This window comes from Coturnix japonica, chromosome 5, assembly GCF_001577835.2.
Source record: "Coturnix japonica isolate 7356 chromosome 5, Coturnix japonica 2.1, whole genome shotgun sequence".
Taxonomy (NCBI): Eukaryota; Metazoa; Chordata; class Aves; order Galliformes; family Phasianidae; genus Coturnix; species Coturnix japonica.
In genome coordinates, this window is record NC_029520.1 from 41,456,973 (window position 1) to 41,478,344 (window position 21,372).

The 21,372-nt window shown below is 37.7% G+C and overlaps 1 long non-coding RNA gene across 1 annotated transcript; it reads right to left on the minus strand.

Annotated features, from left to right (window-relative positions):
- Nucleotides 1-1,511: 1,511 nt before the first annotated feature.
- Nucleotides 1,512-20,909, minus strand: LOC116653511. The gene is made up of 5 exons (XR_004307537.1): nt 20,848-20,909; nt 14,548-14,604; nt 7,742-7,823; nt 6,659-7,210; nt 1,512-5,522 (listed from the first exon to the last, which is right to left on the minus strand). It is a non-coding gene; the product is annotated as an uncharacterized LOC116653511 (long non-coding RNA).
- Between the last annotated feature and the right edge of the window lie 463 nt (nt 20,910-21,372).

Consider the following 21,372-nt stretch of genomic DNA (forward strand, 5'->3'; position numbering starts at 1 on the left):
TCGGGGCCTCCCGGCGGGGGCTACAGAGGGGGCTTCGGCCTCTGTTCGCCCACCGGACCCCGGTCGCGGGGGAAGCTGAGGCGGATCAAAGGGTCGGCTCCAGCACCGAGAGCCTCGCGGAGCTTTGCAGCACATCCCTCCAGTGCGAATGCCATCACCCTCCAGCGTTTGCCGAGCTTGTTTCGAATTGATTGCATCATTACTTCAGGGGAAAAAAAAGAGGAAAAAAACCCCAACCAAACAAACAACAAACCACCACCAACAACAAAAAACGTACAATGCGAAATTACGGTAATTTGTTCTCAGAATAAACTTATCTTGAATTGATTAGGAAAGTCAGTCATTTTGAAAACGAGGCAGCGTTTTCAAAACGCGTCTCCCTTCCCCCCACCCCCTAAAAGTTTCCCTCTAACAATACCGGCTTCTAAAGTTTTCATTCATATAAACTCTATTAATGAAGATCTTTTATTTAAATGTCAGGGGGATTTGAAATTTAGAGTAAATTATGAAGCATGCATGTCTTGCCAAGTCATGGGTCAAATGCATTTGTGAAAAACTGCTAAAAGAGCATATGGTTTTGAATTTTTCTACAATGACTAGTGTTTAAATAAATTGCTTGTACTGCTTAGCTTCATGTATAATTTTGACAGAAATTGGCCTATAGCCTTTTGATATGTAAACATTTCAGGCTTTTATGCGGTATAAAAAGACACTTGCTTTTTGGGATCAGCTAAAGCAGTCACCCTGTAATTCAGCAAGCTGGCACCTACCATTACGTTCTTGCTACATTTCAACTTTCAAGTGGCAGCAGAACGGGAAAAAGAGAAGGGACGTTTCAAAAGCAATGTCCAATTGGAATTAAAAATTGCAAATGAGGTGAGAATGTGCCACTCACCCTCTGATTGAAATGGACAAACCATAGCATTAACGCAAACTCTGTCTTGTTTTCTAAGGAACAGACACGAATCAATTAAAACACTTCAACACAGCGCAGACCTGACTTGCAAGCACTGGTAGGTGGGAGAAAGGAAACTCAGACATCCCTTCTGAATGTATTTTTCTGAGTCCTTCCACTTTTTCTTGGTTTATAAAAATTAGAACAGACTTTTGTGCATGGAATGTTGCACACAAAGTGCATCGGCATCTCACAATCCATGGTTTTACTGTTCAGCCAACTGCACGTCCACTCACATTTCACCAGTTCCCAAGACTCTTGCAGGTATTCCTCCAGTAAATATCTCATTGACTCCAATTCGGGTTGGGTAGCTTTTCTTTTTTGTCATGTTGCGTCCCGTGTGTCCATGTCCCCCCCTACCACTTATTTATTTATTTTCCATGTCTGGTGAGTAGCAGTATAGCAGCACAGGGGCTTTATCACACAGAGCACACAAATAGTGGCACACTCATTCTTAAGTCTCCTTAAACTGAAATGATCTTGTGAATGTATATAAATCCAGCAAGCTACTGAATAAATCCATTTATTGCTAATATATCTGTCTCACATAAATAAACCTCCTAATGTTGATTGGATGGATAAGCCTAGCAGAGCGCGAGACAGAACAGGACCTGGAGAGTTGCTTGGTGCCAGACAGCTCAATGTGTTTATTTCCTGTGTGCTTTAGCTGAGGCTAAGCTGAAGTTGGAAAAAGGTTCAAATGAACTATATAATTTCAATCTGTTACTGTAGTAAGATCCCTATTTATTGTATATGTCAGTTTGTCATACACTCACTTCTCAAGATACACTGCCCCTTTTGTTAGTGTACAGAGATGACTTTTTTTTCCCAGAACTGTAATGAGTCAACATAGACACATTCTGTTGTAGGTGGTTTGGATGTTATAGAAGCTTAATATGTAATGGTTTCCGTCCGATGTGAGGTTTTCTAATGAAGAAAGTATAATCTCTTAAATAAGTTCATGAACGTGAACAAAAGGTGTATATATATATATATATATATATTTACACATATATATATAAAATTTCATTTTGCAGGTTTCTCATGTATTCCAGTACAGGTCACACTTAGCAAACAAAGAAGTGTATAATTACTGATAAAACACAGGAATTACGCCACATCTAAACTGTGCAGGTCATTGCAAGGACTCATTCAAAATAAAGTATATTTCAGAGTGGTCAGTGAGAAAACATTTCTGGTCCTTGATTGTGCTCACAGGAGCCAACAAGAGGATTCCCTGTTCCATGGTCATTTGCCTTCCACTAAATGCAGTCTGGGTCATAAACTCAAAGATACTGTGATCAGTTCTGCTTAGTATCAGTAAAGTGAGATGATGCAGACATCAACATTAAGAAAAACAATCATGCCAGAGGTTGTACTGCAGAGGCTGACATAGCAGTCTCCTGTAGCAACATGATTGACTTACAATTTAGAAGTGGCTCCCTACCACAGGACAGACAACAACCAAATTTTCCCCTGAAAACTGAACCATACCATAACAATGTTCTCACAGACTTCCAAGAGAAGGTGACTTCACTCAAACATTTCAGTACTTTGGTTTGTCTTTGTAAGGATATTTCTAATTCCCTCTGTTGTACACACAGTTACACATAGCTGTGTATAGGTATGCACATCTAATTCCTACACATATTGTGCCTAAATTGTGTTAAGCACAGTATCTTATTAGATCTCTTCCTGTGCTAGGTTTTATACCAGTATAAACACAGCAATTTTAAAAGAATAATAATGATAACCACACACACACACACACAGTAAGCCAAAAGACTGCTTTCTTGATTGACGAATGTAAACCAAACTAAGACCTCTGTTGGTGATTTGCCTTTTTCCAGTGATTGAACTAAGTTCTTGGATCATCATGTAGCACACTGGATTTTAAACCACAAGAGATCCTGAGCACACACAACTACAAATCAAGTCAACAGAAATTGTGTGTGGTCAGCAATTATCATTCTACGCAAGCATTATTTCCCTGGCTAAAGCTCTTCTTAATGCCACCAGAACCTCCCCCCTCTCCATAAAGGACCTGGGAGATTATACCCAAAATAGGCATTTATTTGTAATGCAAACAGCCTCACAAGGATTTTCTAGGGAGTTAGAGAAACAAAATCAGTGTTAAAAATAAAGAAGGAATTCATAGAAAAGGCATTGTTTTGTTTAACATATACATGAAACTTCTATGTTATTTTTGGGATTGTTAGAGTTTATGATTATCACTCCAGCACAATCTAGTTGCTCTACTCCAGTAGGATTGGAATTACCACCCAATCCAATACCAAGGGAAGCCTGCTTGCTGGGTGTCACTGATTTTGAATGAGAACTGAGAGAGAGAGGGATGTTTTTTCCAGCTAAAAGGTGCATTATCATTGCCAAACGCCATGTAACTGAAACTTATTAGACTGCCTTGACTGCTTTATTTCTTGAGTGAGTGAGCGAGGTGTGCCAGACTCATATCAGGAAGATTTACAATTTTTAAAAAAGAAGAAATTATATTAAATATGAATTCTTGCAAAGGTCAGAAGTTAAAAAGAAGGATATTTATAGTAGAGAAATATAAAATGAAGGGTAATAGGTTTAAGGGAAGCAAGACAAATATGCCAGAAGGAATTACAAAATTGCTGCCTTGGTTAGATGTTATTTTGAACTAATGAAATAAACAATATTGCCATAATTGGTTGCAGTGATTACTGGTTACACCACACAGATAAAACAGGGTCATCCAGTTAAACAGCTGAGGTAAAAGAATGATTATACTTACCTACTAATGCTCTCGACCTTAACATAGGTCTCTAGATTAAATCACAGCATTCTCAGTCAACTGTATCCCCAGCTGAATTCTAATTCATGCATTTAGGGGGAAAAACACAGTCTGTTTACAACAAAGGTCATTTGTGGAATTGAACACAAGACCCAAATTGCTGAAGGACAGAAGTATAAAGCTATGTTTATATGACATTCTAAAGCTTGTTTTTTCTTATTATTATTATTTATAAAGCCATTTTTATTTGTACTGTTAGTACACACAAGAGTCTTAATACCTTTCTGAAAGTTAACAGAAAACTTTTAAACTAAATAGGATTATCTTTGAAGTCTAGATTAATTGATAGCTTTTCCCTTGCTACTCCACTTTCCCCAGTTCAGGACTTAAGTTTCAGATTCCGGCAATATTCCTACAAGTCTGAGAACTTTTAGCTAAAACTTTATACTTTGGATCTGATCAAATGAGGCATGGCATTTTTATAATTTGGGATTATAAAGTATTCAGGGGAAACAACAGTGTCGGCTACTCCAGTGAATCAGGAACGTTTTACCAGTATTTATACATTTGTAGAATCATAGAATTCTTTGAGTTGGAAGGGACCCTTAAAGGTCACTTAGTCCAACTCCCCTGCAACGAACTAAGACACTAAGAGCTCAGTCAGGCTGCTCAGAGTCCCATCCAGCCTGACTCTGGATATCTCCTGCTACATTTGTGGCTGTCTTTAGGATCAGATACTTTGTCCTTTGAATACATTTTTTCTCTCTAATTCCTACTTATTGTTTCCATGCAATTTGGCCTGCAACCTCTTGGTTTGGAAGGAAGTTCAGTTCTTTTATGATAATTCTGAGTTTTCTTGGAGGATTTGTTCCAAAGTTACTGTAAGATATGCAAGACCATGGATTGGGCCCAATGCCTGTTTCAGGAGGCTGTTGTGGTGTGTAGCTAGATATAATTCTGGACCAGAAACTTAGCTGAGAACATGCAACAATCAGAAGGCAGGGATAGTTCATATTTCAGAAGTTTTACCAATTACATCTTCATGTTTATGTGCTGACATGATATAATATACATTTTTGAAAGCAAGGATGAATTGTTACATGACTTTTGCCCTTGATAAATTATTTTTGGAGAGGGAATAATGACTCCTTCCCACTCTTCCTTTTTCAGTAGATACATCAGCATAAATCAGCAACAGATTTGGAGATTAAATACACTCAAAACTTGACAGACAGACACCAATATTTCCTAGACCACTTCTTTGTTGTGATTTAACCTCAGGGCAGTAAATACGCTCTAGGTACCACACTGTGATAATCCAGAGATCACAGCATACTTAGGGGCAGACTTATTCATGAAAGTTTGTGCACGTGAAAGAGAACTTATGGTCTGTCTTGGTCTTCATTACATCTGCAATTGGGAGACATTTTTCACACCGCAAGTACTCTGCACCTTTCAGCTATTACATGCCATGTCTGCCATGAATGTTGTACAGTAGACATTAAGAAAGCAGACATATCAGAATCCTACTGCATGCTCCTAAAGAAATCCCAGTTTAACAGACAAGGAGTAACCTTACCTTAAGGCTGTATGGGCTTTTACAGCAGAGTACTTCACCTTCAGAGATCATGCAAGAATAAACAAAAGCACTTTAGCTTACTGAGGCTGTTTTTCCAGGTCTTACCAGAACCCCTTTAGCACAGCAACAGATGTCACTGTCTAAGCTTCACTTTTGCTGCTCTGGACTGTTGAACTTGATGCTTGCTGTTTTGAACAGGGCATGAAGACAGACTAAAACAGAAGTTGGTGGCAGCAAGGTTAGCTTGTTTTCATTGCTGTTTCATGAATCTATCTGAAATGCTATCTGTGATAAATCATTGCAAGACCTATGATGGATGTCATGTTAAATTCCAGAGTGCAAACATTTTGTAATACACATTAGACAAATTGTAAAACATTTGAAGGAACTTTCAGAATCTTTGCAACCCAAAAATTTCCCCTATTGTGTTCATCCAAAATGAGTAGCACACTCTTCTGGGTTTTTCTTGATTGTAAAATATTTTCTTTACAATGACTTTTGAAGTCATTGGTCACCAGATGACTAATGCCATAGTCTAGCAATTAGTTTAAAACCCACTAATTTTAGGTACTCCTAACCTCGGCCTGCCCTAATTCAAAAAAAGAAGACTGGCTAACATTGAAACAATAGCAGAAATTAGGGAAACCAAAGCATAATTGCAAATATTTTCTACAAATACCCCCCAGCCTGTACTCTGGACCCAACGATTGGATTCTTAATACAAAGACTATCTCAGCATGAACATCAGGCTCTCAAAAGAGCTTTGCTAAAATAAATTTACTTTCTTGTGCATAGTATACCTTGACTTCAAAACTGACTATGGCTAGTGAAAAATGTTGGCTCAGCAAGACATTTGCTTTGACAGCCTTTGGACTGTGTCTTAAAATCTTCTGGATTGTAAAATACACTTTGCTGTGTTGTGTATTGTAAGGCCTCGGAGATGAAAACTGAAGCATCCACTCCACTGAGGTAACCGTAGAGTTAGCCTATGTACAGCAATTCCACCAATAAATTTATTCCAAAATCATTCTAGGGCAACTCTAATATTTGCAAATTTAACACCAGAAATTCTGAATCTGTGTTTGGATTTGCTGCCTGTTTACTGAATACTGAACAAATATGCGCTGACAGCTTATGGAATGCAGGAAAAATAATAGTCTGTTCTATTCAATGACCAAACCACACATCTCTAAGAATGACTGTGATATTAAAGATGCTAGTCAGATGCTATGACAAATGATAGCATAATATCACAATTTTTGCATTTCCTAAAGTCAATACAATAAGTTACAATAAGTAACTCCCCAGCCCCCCCCCCCACCCCCCGCCAAATCCCTGGTCACCCCACCTGCTACTCTCCAGCTTTCACTTGAAACTGAGGTCTGATTTCAAATGTTCTCAAGCCAGACTGGTAAAACAAGTGCTTTTCTCTGATGTGTCATTTGCAGCATTCACTTAGCGGGATTTAACTGGAGAGATCTGCTCTTCTTGCAGCTTGAAGGAAAAATAAAACTACATAAAAAGTCAATTGTTTTGACTAAGCATTGCATCCTGGTGCACACACTGAAAAGGAAAAATAAGTACCACCAGAAACAGCTCTGAGGTTTTTCTATTAAAAGCATTCATTGCTATGTAGCACTGTATAAATAGGGTAGGGTAGGAGTCAGTAAAAGCTGTTCAGGTCAGGGAAGAAAAACACATTTAACATTCATGTCTTCCAACACAAGGCTATAATGTATAAACACATAAATACACATACAGAAGAGATCATTACATTTCAGGCAAGAAGCAAATGTCACTGCATTCGAGTTTATAGCACTAACAATCAGCTCAAGCAGCCACAGATTTCTTCTTTAGATGATGTGGACTTTGTGTAATCATGCTGTGTCTGCCATGCACCCTGTGAATTAAGTAATTCAGAATGCCAACCAGAGAAACTTTCAGCTGCAGGTAATAATCCTCAAGGGCTACAGCAAGCGATTTAACTCCAGCTAAGATCATTTTCATATCACTGGTCTATAAACTCCACATGCTTTTCAAGATTAAAATATGATTCACTGCTCCCAGAGGCAGCTTGCAAAGTCTGTGCCACTGTCTAGCAAGGGTGAGAACTGAGATCGCCCCCACGCTTTGCTGTCACTTCATTCCCTGAAATTGTTCTGGGTGGGGCAGAGAAACCTGCTGTGGCATGGAAGAACTCAGCGGTGCATGGGGGAAGCTTGAGGCCCTGAACTACCAACATCAACACCACACCAACAGCAAGAGTATTCCAGCAAATCTTCAGCACCTTGGGTTTTAATGGGTGTTGGGTAGGTTTTAATTCAGATTACATTGCAAATACCTTCCCGTGTGATAAAGGGCTAATTGCAGGAATAGATGGAAACCGCAGGGCCTCTGGGGGAATTAAAACTCTTAGGAAAGCTGTACTTACCCATAGGCAAATTATCTTGTTGTTGACACTGGGTGTAAACCACAGGTCCTCCTATTCCTTGTTTGCCAACCTATTTACTGCCCTGTTGAGCATAAAAAGAGCCAAGCACTTTAATACCATTACAGAAAACTCTGCTAGACGTCCTGCTGTGCAGGGTCCAAAGTGTCACCCTTGTTACTGAATTCTTGTTCCTTACTGACCTTTAACACTACAGTTAAAGTTGTGGTGGTAGAAACATTTTCAAGTAATTTGCTCTACCTCAGGCAAGTTGCAGATTACTGACATCAAGTCAGTGTGATTTAATTTAAAATGTTATTTTGAGATAGCCTTTGCACTAGCTGAGCATTATGAGCTACTGATGGATGTTTTTACTGTGTTTATTTTAGCTGTTTTAAGAATAATTCAAATTAAACCAGAATAAGCCATTCTAGAACTGGAAGAATTTGGCTTCCATGTAATGATTTGTATCAATGTAATCAATTCAATATCGAGAAAAACTGAGAACATTTCAGATGTCAGTCAGACTGAAGAAAAGTATTCGTGATACAATTAAGAGATATGCTTTTTGGGGATTACTTTCTGTTAATGTATCAAAGGATTATTTCTAAATGCTGAAAGTATCAGAGCTACCTTTTATAAGAAGTGGGCCAAAATTGAAAGAACAGATTTGAACTCTTGAATTTGTGGGTTGGAATGTAATTCTCACACCTATTTATCCAGCCTTGCCAGACTTATTACCACCACTTGAGCCCTAGGAGTGAACTTACTTTTACAGCTTAGTTTCCTGATCAGATGCAAAATTGGAATATGTGTATTTTATGGTTTGGGAGTAGGCAGAGCCAAAACTGTGCAGAGCACCATTCCACTCAAGATCAAGTATTCTCATCAAGATCACCTAATATCCGAGGTCTTCCATTGGAACTTTATTTTGTTGAAGATGCATGTGGGAATTGAACATGATGTAAGTGAAGCAAAGCTTAACACAGATCCAACCCAGTCCTCAAATTCTGCCTCTGCCTATTCCTCCCAGTAGCTGCAACTAGTCTGGAAAACCAGTTGATCTGGCACCAATTGCTCAGACAAACAAGTGGTTTTAGCAAAATTTAGTTTCTGAGCAATCTTTTAAAGCAAGCTATTCCTCCCACATACCTCCTAGAAGCTATTTTTTAAAGCCATCACATATATGCATATATTTTCTCCCATAGTAAATGTACACAAGCAAAAGTAATCTTTACAGCATTAAAAACATGGGAATTAGAGAATCTAGGACTTCAAAATGTACCTACTTGAGAGACATTTGGGAAAACAGAATATACATTCACTATGAATAAAAGCCAGTTGTTAACCAGTACAAACAACAGTAACCTAATCTATTTTTCTTTTCAAGAACACTGGTATCCTATCAAACACCTTTGCCTCCTGTTATACAATTCTACTACAGCAATAAAATCAACTGTCTGCAACAGTTCTAGTTTGTTGTATGGTTAATACCAATAATGTACTCAAAATTGATGTTTAACAGAGTGAACTGATTTGTTAGAGTGTTAACAGCCACAGACTTTAACTAATAAACAGATCATTAACTGCTGGTAATAAACAACTTGCCAGGATCATTTATTATTTAAGAACATACTTTGTCTTACAAAAAGATAGCCCCATTTAGGTCTATGTGCGACACCTTTCTGGCTGTCACTCAATGTGTGAGACAGACAAAGCTACCTAGAAACTACCTGCCACACTCTAGATCAAAATACATTTAAAACCACTGTTTCTCATCAGGAAACAGTCAGAGATAAAAACAAAACAAAACAAAACATTAACTCCTTCTACAGTTCAATTATATAATCAGCATTTCTGCAAAATTCTTTTCGATAATGCCTCTAACTGCAACATGAATAGCCTAATTTCTAGCACTGATTAAACACTGTAACTGCTTCACCTTTCTTGCCATATGGAATGCCACTGCTACAAACATTTCCTTTTGGCAGCAGTTCTTCGTGGGGTATACTATTTACATGTGAAAGGCTTTCATAATGGAGAAGAAAGGAAGTTGAGTAGAAAAGCCACACAGGTTTTGTTCTAGGAGAGACAAGACAGAAAAATAAGCTTGAAATGGATTCTTTCTTTCTTTAAAACAAACAAAGAAACAAATAAATAATGGAATTCTCATGAGGAGAACAAGGAACCCAGAGAATATCTGCCTGGAGATATTCAGAAGTCCCAGTCTTCCGCAGCGTGCTCAAGGTGTTTCATGGGAAGAGTGCAGAAGACATCCATCAAAGTTCCCTTCCAACCTCAACAGCTCTGTGCTTCTGTTATTTTGCAGAGCTAAGGTCCAGGTAATTTAGAAATATTATACAATTATTCTATATGATGTCTGCAGATTTACCAGTTACAGTAGAAAATCTTTGTTTTCCTGAAGCTGTTTTATTTGTAATACATTAAAAAAATTTATATAATAAGATTGACTGCAATCCCTTCTGGTCCTCATCCATGAAAGGAATATAGGCATAGTAACTCAGAATACTACAATATTTTGCTGAAAAGCAAAGATGCCTTCTAAGACTTAGTGTTGCAACAAAAATCAAGCTACCTAAACCATCAGATGAAGGTGTCCCAGACTTTTTCCTGCTTTACTTCAACAAATTACCCACTCCCCAAAATGCACAACCGTATATCTGCTATCCATTTTATTTTAGTTTAAGAGTCATGTAGTATTATTTCCTTTTCTAGTCTCTCCCTAGGGACAACAACAAAAAATACGAGATTATTTTGCCAGGTACTATGTAAATAAACTACACAAATGCCCCAAAGATATTACAGGTTGTCTGCAAACACAGCCTCAATAGAATGGCGACCCTTAATAATTAGCTTTAAATTCCCTCTGAGACACACATAGCACTTTAATCATGGACAGCTTACACAGTTCAAGCAGGCCTCCTTAATGCCAGATCTTTTAAAAGTGAAGAAATGCCCCTTTAAGAAATCTTTTTGATGAACTTTTTTTTTAACATCACGCTGCAAGCCAGGGAAAAAGCATTTTAAAGTCATCATTAAAATAATTCTGACCTTAAACTAATATCACAAATTGGCTATTACTTGCAGTAAGAAACAAAAACTGTATTTGCATGCTGGTTGGAAAAATGCTTGAATTTAATTGCTTGTGGAAGAAGCACTTTATTTATAGACATACTGTGCAGGAGGAAATTTGTCTCTCCTACCATATAATAAGATGCATGGCCCTCTGCCAGGACGCTGGCTATCCCAGGACATTTGGTGTTCCATATACCAAGAATGTGGAACTGTGCTGCCTATAAACAGAAGAGGCTTATTTTTTCCAAGGATACTTTAAGACATGCTTTTTCTTGGATATAAAATTGAAGACTCAGTGCAGCAGTTACATGGTTGCAGGAGAAGGAACTTCCTTTTGTATATTCATCACCAGCCACTTTAATTATCTAAGGGATTGCTAAAATATTATCTGTAAGTCTTCCTTTTCCCATTTACAGAAGATACTAAAAAAAAAAAGAAAACAACCTCCTGGACTTTCTGGGTTTTTCAAAGTAATTCTCAAGACTCAAGGTATTACTTACACAAGTATTTCCACTCAGCAGGATGACACATAAATAAGGATCGTAAGAGTGGGATTTGCTAATCTGGGATAGACAGTACATCCAATTAATTCATCTGTTTGTTTAAGTAGGAGTTTTAGCTCTTTATTATCTTCAGTATCTCCAACCACAGCAGAGAGAGGTGGGGGGGAGGAGGGAGTTAAAGACAGATTTTTGAAGGGAAGCCATAATTAGCTCAATCCTTGGATTGAACTCAGGAATGTTGTTACTGCTAAATAGTTCCTTAAATAGAGTGTTTATAAACTAGAAGCAAAGCTGTAATATTAGAAGAAAACTCAAAGCAAAATAAATTTAGATTCAAAAACCTCAAGGTTAGTGCCCTGGCACCGTGACATAATCCAGTCTACAGAGCAGGGAAGGAGAAAGTGTGTGACTGACAGTAAACCAGCGCATTGTGCGCAGCCCAGTTGGAACCCTAGTAGGACTGGGAGACCTCAGAGCTTGTACCTCTCTGAAGCTTCTCAGAATGGTGCTTGGCTCCCACACAGGGCATGCATGGGCCTGCTGTCCCCCACTGCTATCTGCCCCATAGCCATCTTTGGAAACACTCGGGTTTCCACTCAGCCACCTCCTCTCCTTCCACTTGCCCTCCCCAGCAGCTATTCTGTGAGGGATTCCTGCCCAAACAGATGGATATGAAAATTCTTGGCCTGGGAGCAGCCTGGTTCCTCATTGCCTCATTTTGCAGCACTCCCACAGCAGGCATAGGGCTGGGGTCTACCCAGGGGCATGTTACAGCTGCTCTGAAAATAAAGCTATGTTTCATGTCCACTGCTGCACAGCCATGTCCTGTCGTGACCTGGCCCTAACACAGTCTATTCAAAGCAGATTTTGGCTTCTATCACACAATCTATAGGGCCTGATCCAGCTACCATGGAAGTCATTTGGACTTATTTAAGAATGAGTTCAGGACCACAATTATTTTCCAAGAAAAATAAATCATTAGCTATGATGCAAATTATTAGTGCCAGGTCTCCATGCAAGACTGAATTTAATTGTTGCAGATCAGGGTATTTGGGGACAACACCTATTTCGTAACTTCATTAAAAAAATAAATAAAAATCAAATAAGGGATCCACAGCTTGTCCAAAATTTAAAATTATTTTCCACATTTCAGAATTATATTTTTTAACAGACAAACCTTGCTTGTACTGTAATATCCCAAGGAAGCTTGTTAAATGGCTTTCCAAGGCTACATGATCTTTATTAAAAAATTATAGCACTGTCTCCTGTACGCAAGGAAAAAAAGAAATAATCTATTTTTCAGATCAAGGCTTGTAGTAGTGGAAAATAAATCTTATAAAATTCCCTCTCAATTTCTACTTAACATTTCCTGTTCCAAATGCAGAGGCAGTTGTCTCCTAAGTGTTCTTCAGTGCATTCATAAATTGTAGCAATACAGTTTTCTTGACAAACCCATTTCAAATCCAATTAAAAAAAATAAAAATGGGATCAACCACTTGAAAATTTAGTCAAATGATTTAATTTAGTGGAGCAAAATACAGTGGGTTAGTATATTAAGAGTGCAAAATAAATTTAGTAAGGGGAAACTGAAGGCAAAGAAGTAGAGATGTGGGATTCTCTTGCAACTGGGCGTCAGTGGCTGCATAGGAATTTGATCATGCTATGGAGCTTCCCATGAGTGGTGACTGCAAGTGATGCTCTTTGCAGAGCACAGAGGGAGTGCACAAGGCTCCATGATCAAGTCCCCACACAGGAAGAACTTCCTTCTGATAGCAACAAAAAGAGGCTATTTCATTTTTGTCTGTGAAAGTTTGGCCAGATCAGTATATACAGAGCTGCAGCACCAGAGTGCAATGGTGCTGGGAGCTCCCCCCACGTCTCTCAACACTTCCTATACAGGAGAGACTGGAGACCAAGAAATGCAGTATAGCTTCTCTGAAATGTATACATCTACAGACATGCATAGTCATGTATATATGTATGCATACAGGAGAAACTTTTACTGTACAGTTTTTCCCTTCACCACTTTAGGATACAGAACCCAGGGGAGAGGTGGTAGAGAGGTAGCAGAGTGTGAAAGGCTGCTTCTTAATTGGTGTTTGTGAAACATAGCAAGTTTCACAGTGAACACAACACCTCTGACTAGCCCTGAGGAGCTATTGTAATAAATACAGTAGATGGACTTTGTGTGGGCCAGACAAAGTGATCAAAATGCTGCAGCCAGCTCTGTTTGGTTTGGCATTGCCTATGCTACAACTCCAATTTTAAAAACAAGCTATGATTATACTGGTAGAAAAACCCCAGCAGGAAAGAAAAAATGTATTTTATTTGGAGAAAATTGTACTCAGATATTTGAATTTCTCATTTTCCAGCAAGAAATTGTTTTTACACCTTGATTTTTCCTTCACTTCATCTGCTTTATTTGCTTTTTTTTCTTCAAGCAAATCACACAAAGAAAACAAACAGACAAAAGATCTCCTCTGATCTGCACAACTGAAATTTACCACAGTACTGTAAAAACGTTGTCTGTTCAGATACTTCAGTATAAACAGAACATGGCAGCAACATGAGCTGATTTAAATAACTGATTGGTAAAATATAAACATAGATGGATAAGCAAATGGAAAAATAATAACAAACTGTTGTAATTTATGAATTTTCTGATCAAAGTTATTTGCGAAGTATTTTTGCATTTGAAAACAAATACACTACTATGTGTTCATCATTTGTAATCTATGCACTATTTCTTGTTGGTCATTGTCCATGTCTCATGACAAACCACCTTAGGCACATGGAACTACTTTTGTTCTCTTCCTGAAGGACAAGAAATGAGTCCTCCTGGAACAGAGCATCATATTTATAACATTTTCAATTTTGTTTTCATAAACCCTCTCATTAGCACAAATGATCCCAATAACTTTCTACAGAAAATATTTTAAATATCTTGCAGGTAGATCTATTATGCTCATTCACCCTCCCTGCACATTCTTCTAATATTTCCATGCATCTATGCACATGTGCCAAAATAAAAAGACTTTTCTATCATGATATAGTTAAAAATAAGAAAATTCTCTATGTGCTGCAGACACAGATTGAGTTCAGAATTACATTGTGAAATGTTCTGGTAATGTTCATATATGTTATGTTTGTAGGTACAGAAAGATTTCCAGTCATAAATCTCTACTGGGCATGCAAATTCACCTTACTCACCTCTGGACGCTGTTTTTGAGGAGTCTCAAGGCCTTTCAAGTCAATCTCTGCTTCAATCTGGAGCAGTAAAAAAAAAAAAAAAATTAAAAAAAAAATTAAAAAAACAATCAAAAACACCACAATAAATAGATGTGAAATAAATTTAAAGAAAAAGTAATCCATGAATTTAATAGGAAATCTACTGCCAGCCTCAAACATCCACAAGTTCAGAATCAGAACCAAAAACTCTAAGATTAATTTACAAACTGGAATTTTACGAGATCTTTGGTGATTACCTTTTGCCTTCTATTATTTAAGTCTCTGGGGCTAAGATTTGCCCCAATTTTTCCCCAGGAATTGCAAGAGCTAAAATCATCCCTTTTTTATGAAAACTGAGAATCACAGGTAATGAGATGTCCCTAGAAGCTGGCATTCTAAGGAAAAACATCAAATGTCGCGAGACTTGTAATAAAATCAGAAGTGTTGGAAACACTGTTATAGCCTTGCTTTCAGAATGCAATAATTCTTGTAAAACACAAAATAGTGCATGCTAAACCAATCTTTTCCAAATCAATACCTCTTCATTTTGAACTTACACTGGTAGGCTGAGGGTCATATGGCTACTATTTTCATACCACAACAATTTACAGGGCCATGACAACAAACTTTAGTTGCTAAAAAACAGTATCAGTCAAAGAGCAAAGAAAGGAAATGGACAATTTTTCTCAAACATGATCCCTGTTTCTACTTGCTATGGACACAATTTAACTTGTTTCATTTCACAGCCTTACCTTACATGACCCTCTCATGGGAAGGACCACAGAACTTCTTCTAAATGGAGAAAAGTGCTTTGCGTGTGTCAGTATTTTCCCAGAAAGGGAAAAAGTTACAAGCATCAAGTCATGAAAGTGAAGGAAAAAGACATCACGCATTTGGAGCTCTACAAGCAGTAAATTTATTGTCAGTAGTCAAGTTCAAATAGCATCATCTGGGGAAAAATTCCCTACCGAACCACAGCATGGATGAAAAAAGAATTTTGACCACTTGTGTTCTGACATTTTTATGAATTTAATTTAAGGTGGCAAGAAGAGTTCTAGTAAAAATGGAAGAATGCCCACCAAAGGGGAAAAACAAATAACCCAAAAGAAAATGAAACACTTTTTTTTTTTCTTTCCAGAAGAAAAGCTTTCATAGCTGCTGATGTGTTTTTAGGTTCCAAGCTAGAAGTATTTGTATCAACATTTCAGTAATGGGACAATAAGAAAAAAAAAAAAACAGGCTCAAACCTTTTTGACACACTGACTTGAGTAGCTTTGATATAGAGGTTGACATCTAAAATGAATACTGAATTGGCTTGTTTAATTTCTTTTGTGATTTTGGACAAGTTAAATAGTTTGGTATTCATGAGTTTTCAGTGCCTGTATTTGCAAATATACTTCTAAGTAGAGATGCAACACTTCCAGAGGCACATCTAGTTTTCTTCTGTAGAATGGCTTTTGTAATCCTTAGAGGAAAAAACACTTGGAAAAAAAATCTTGCATTGCCCTCACCATTTTTCTCCTCACCTCTCCCCCTGGTCTGCATTTAATAGGATACTGCAGAAATGAAAAGATCTTATGCGATATATTTGAGATAAGAATCACTCCTTGGTAAAGAATGTTAACCACACGCTCTTCCCAAAGTGCACAGAAAAGAACAAGAGGCAACAAACAGAAGCTGCAGCAAAGGAAACTCTAGTTATAAGAAAAAAATTCTTCACAAAACACTGAAGCATATTGAAGAGAGAGAGTATGGCCTCGGTACCTGGACATCTTCAGAACTTCAGAAGAAATTAAACAAAAAAAAAATTGGCCCTGCATTTAAGTAGGAAGTACTCATATGTGATTATAAGTAACAACTTCTTTTTCATTCCAAAGATAGACATCTGTGAGATTTGTGATTTGCTGAGGTTTATGTTTTTTTTAACTCTGTACCATTAGAGCAACCCAACTTCTACACTTCCATCTCTTCTAGAAGCATCACAGAAATAGTCACTTTAAGTGCTACTACTGAATTCAATGTGCTGACTTTAATGCATACACTCAGCCCAGGGTGGGACTGTTCTTCCTTAGATAGACATAAGCAAGCTTTAATCTACCATCCCCAAAACCAGCTAGAGGAGCAGCTGTAACAGCATAGAGCTATTTGATGGCAAAATTAAATCACAAATGTCATCATAAACGACAATGTGTTGCACTGCATACTGCCAGAACAACACATAATATCTAAGCTATGTTTTGGATATATTTGCATAAAGTTGTAGTCATGCCACTGATTGAAAGGTGCTAGCAAAATTAGGATGCCCATGTGGAGCTCCTAATGAATGAGGTCCATGTGTCTTTATCAAGAAGCGGACCCCTAGACACCAGGAAAAAAAATACATCAGTACAATTTGTAAAGCAGTACAGTGCCTTTCCACACAGTCATCAGTTTTGCTTGTTAACTGGGTGCTTAATCAACTGTTGCCTTCTTGTTGCTCTACTCTCCTGCCTTTCTGGAGTTATAAAAAGTGTCATAGGTATCTTCACAGCAGCCTTGGGAAGCCCAGGAACTGTTGGTGAAAACTCAATACTCACTTAAGAACAATATATATGCTCTTCCCCAGTTAAACTTCTGACATAACCATCAAGAAGCATGTCTTAAAAAACAAAACAAAAACAACAACAACAACAAAAAACAACACCAAAAACCCCCTAAAAATAAACAAAAGCATTCAGAGAACTTGAGATACACTCAACCAGATGAAGCCTACTTGTTGTCAAAGTCCCCTATATATCTAAATTAATTGCTAAGTATAACAGCGAATTGGATTTCCCTGTTCCAATTTTGTGCATGCAAATATCCATTAGAAATGCATTGCAGAAGTGGGTTCAGAGAATTGTCAGACAAACGAACTGCAATTGTTTGTTGTACAGGAAAGCATCACCAGATACTATTACGGTCTCATGTGAGCAGATGCTAGATCTGTAAGGAGAGCCTAGTCCTATGGAAATAGCATTTTAACTCACACAATTTCACATTGGTCTTCCTAAAAGTGGTTGAGAATTGATTTTTCAATCGTTGGCCATTTTTGGACCAAGGACTTGCAGTGCACTGAAAGTATACGAGGCAGATCAAACCATGGTTAGGGCACCAAGTTTCTTTAAGTTGTAGACAAAACCTGTGTTACTCTTGATCAGACTGGATTTTGTCTGTTTTTCTGACTAGCTGTCCAGAATTTCCTGAGTGAATGAATAGACAGCCATTTTCTCAAGTGAATAAGCCAAAGCAAATTCTAAGATGCTACACTTTAGAAATTACTATGATCACTGGATATTAAAAAAAAAAACCAACCACACACTTTCCCTGGTAAATAGTAGTTTTTCTTAAAGGCATAATTCTGAGTATCATTTTACTGTCGGTGATGATTAAATTTTCAGATTCCGACACCTTAACAATTGACCTTGATCAAGGTTTTGAATTGCCCGTCAGATGAAAAAGCTTTAGACACCAAGCAATTATTAAGTGATAGCCATCAGGATAAATATTCACCAAAAAGGAAAATAGAATGAGTGCGCATCTCAAATAGAAAGTGAAAAAAAATATAATCAAGGTCAAAACTTAATTTGCATGTGTCCACAACTCTGCACTATAACTTTTCCCTCCTCAATTTCCATTTATCGGAGCATACCAAAGGTAAAATTTAAGACTTCAAAATAAAATTACATCTTTTCAGTAGCTATCATGAAAAGATGAGGAGTAGAAATCTAATGTCAAATCAAATTAAAGCACATTATAGTGTAAATTCGATGTGCATTTTGCACGTTATTATACCTTGACATCTCATGAGCTGAAGTGACAGCATTCCATGCATGCATTGCTACTTCTGAAATCAGAGAAAGAGTACAACTAACTTGCTTTGCTCCACAAATAACTATGATGTATTAATTTAGAATCAGGATATTTCCTAAATTTATTACATTAGAAGAATGATGAGTCTTCTACTGATACAGATACCCTATCCTTCTATCAAAGGAAGTTGTATCCAATTCCAGAGGTAAACTATTCAAGTTGAAACAAGAGTTCTGAAAAAAAAAATCTGAGAAGCAATTTACTCATAGAAGTCCCACCCACTTGTCAAAGAGAGCTTTATATATTCCTCATTACTGCAGGAAAACAAATACTGCTTGCTAGTCACCATAGATCAGAACAGTATCTCTCTACAGATGAGTGAAGGGCATCCTCCTCTTGCAAATGTCTTTTTATTATAAGCCCTTTTTCATTCACAATAATTTTGATTAATCTAAGGCATTTTCATAAAGATACATAGACCTACTGTTTGCCAGGGACGTCTTCCCAAGTCTTTTTGCTATTCCCCTCAGTCTAAAGGCCAGGCCAGGATACCCATATCCTCTAGAGAAACAGCAATACCTTTATTGAAGCCTGTCATCCTGACATTCCTGGGTCCAAGAACTGAGCACTTCAGCAATATATAGTTTTAGTATGTTACACAGACTAATGCCTTTTATTCTTTGTCTTCACAGTGGAGAGGTATCACTATTTTCTTTCTCTAGTCTTGACATACTCTATTACTGGTCCAGATTATTAAGAAACTCTTTCAGTCATTTCTATGATAATTTCACCCGCACCCAATGATCACCCTTTCTCCTTGTCACCCACATTCCCCTAACAAGGAAACTTCTCCTTCATTTCTTTGATAAATACAAATAAATTCTTTTGAATTTTTGCCTTTGACTAGGATCCAACAGGTAGTGAAAAGGTTAACATCAGTTTGCATCTCTTTAACAAGAGACCCAATGAAATAACTTTTCCAAGCCACAAAAGTGGCTTGATCCTTTCCAAAAAACTGAATGCTACAAAGAAATTGCAGCAAACTCTTTATTACAGCTATACTATGGTAAGAAAGAAATTGTTGCGACTAAGTTTTTTGAGGACTTAAAAAATTACACTTATGAACTCTCCTTCATTTAAAACTTTAGCCAATATAACTGCAGATTCTGGCCCTTCTTTGGCAACTTGGAGGTAAACTGGGGTAAAACTCTGTAAAGTTACACCATTGTAGAATTTGTCTTCTGAAACTGATTTGTTAGGGGCTGTTTTTGTTTCATTTTCACCAGTCACAAACATTGTTTCTGAACATTAAATAGTGTATAAACTAACTTTTAATTTAAAACACTCCTGCAGGAAAAAAAAAAAAAAAGAAAAAGAAAGGGCACCAGGAAAACAGCTGTTCTATGCACAATAGTGACACAGTGACTTACAATGACTAATTAATGAGAACACCTGGAGTATCTTTCAGGGCTAAACTGGAAACAAAATACTGGAGATTAGGTTTTCAAGCTACCGGTGGTCCCCACTAATCTCTTTCAGGTGTAAACCATAGTGTACGTGGAAAGCAAAATCTGACTCATTCCTGCGAGACAGGAGGTCTTCAGGCTAATAATTGCAGCATGTAGTTTCCATAAAATTTACAAGGTTGGCTTTAAATTTTAGTAGTGGCAGGCCTGCAATAAATGCCAATGAGGTCCATCAAAATGAGTATTTGTGTGTGTCCTCATAAAAATAGATCAATCTTTTTAACAGACTCCATGCAGAGGAATTTGTATAATTACAACGCATATCTACAGCTTTAGAGTCCTTTCCACACCAAAAACAACATGCTAAGTCATAAATACAGCGGAAAAATAAACACAGGAACATAATAAAAGAGATTTGGTTGAGCTAAGTTGTTCTGTCTCAGCTGCCACACTGTAGCTAACAGTTTCCACTAGGGGTGGGCAAAGGGATTATTTTCCTTGTTTGTCAGTTTCCTTCTCACCTTTGCCTCCTGCACTCTTGGGACAGCAAGCAAGTCTGCTCACATAAAGAAATGGAAAGGGAGAATCAGAAAGGAGGAAGGGTTCCACCACACACATGCATTCGTTCCCAGGCCACCCATTAACTCTTATCGTGCCAGTCTTAATGGAGACACTCAGTAAGGAGTGAGAGAAGAAAAGCAGCACAAAAGAAAGGACAAATTAAGCTTACACCCTCTGTGTCGTGACTGTAACTTGCTAGTTCCACAGTCAAAGCTGAACTGTCAACTCCAAGCAATAAAATATTGTTTATGTACAAGACTCTCTACCATGCCAAGTTTCCACACACTTCAGCTGAATTGGAGAGGAGCCTGTGATTCAGTGATTCTCTTCCTAGCCCTGCCACAGCTCTCATCCTACTGAATTATCTACCAACAAGGGAAAGTTGCAGTGTTATGTATCACACATGCTCCTCTTCTGAGCTTACCTCTTCCAGGAGTTAGAAAAGTGGTACACTGAAGCAGGGGCACAGAAACTAAAAAAAAAAAAAAAAAAACACCACTTGAAGATTCATTTCAGTGTAATGCTCTCCCTAATGAGACTAAGGCAGAGGTAGGTGTTTAAATACCTCAAAACACAGGTGGCCATTTAGTGAGATTTTCAATTACTCATCTCATAATGAGCCAAGAGGTAAGCAGCTGAAAATCTCACTTGGGGTAAGGAACTTTTAAAAGCTTTATTCCTTTAGATTCCTAAGTATCTGGTCTAAAAGTCAGCCATTGCTTTCCAAACTGACCTTGTTTTTTTGTGCAATTCTGTATTGTTTTTAATGATATTAATGGATTCCATTTTTGTGCAACAGAAAGAAAACAGATCAGCATGGGATTCAGTTTTACTTATTTTGGGCACCTGAAAGTAAAGCATATGAATCCCAGATAGCTGCTTGATCTTCCTTTAGACATTGGATGGAGCAGACATCTCTGAGAGGGATGGGTCAGCCCCTGGAGGTGCC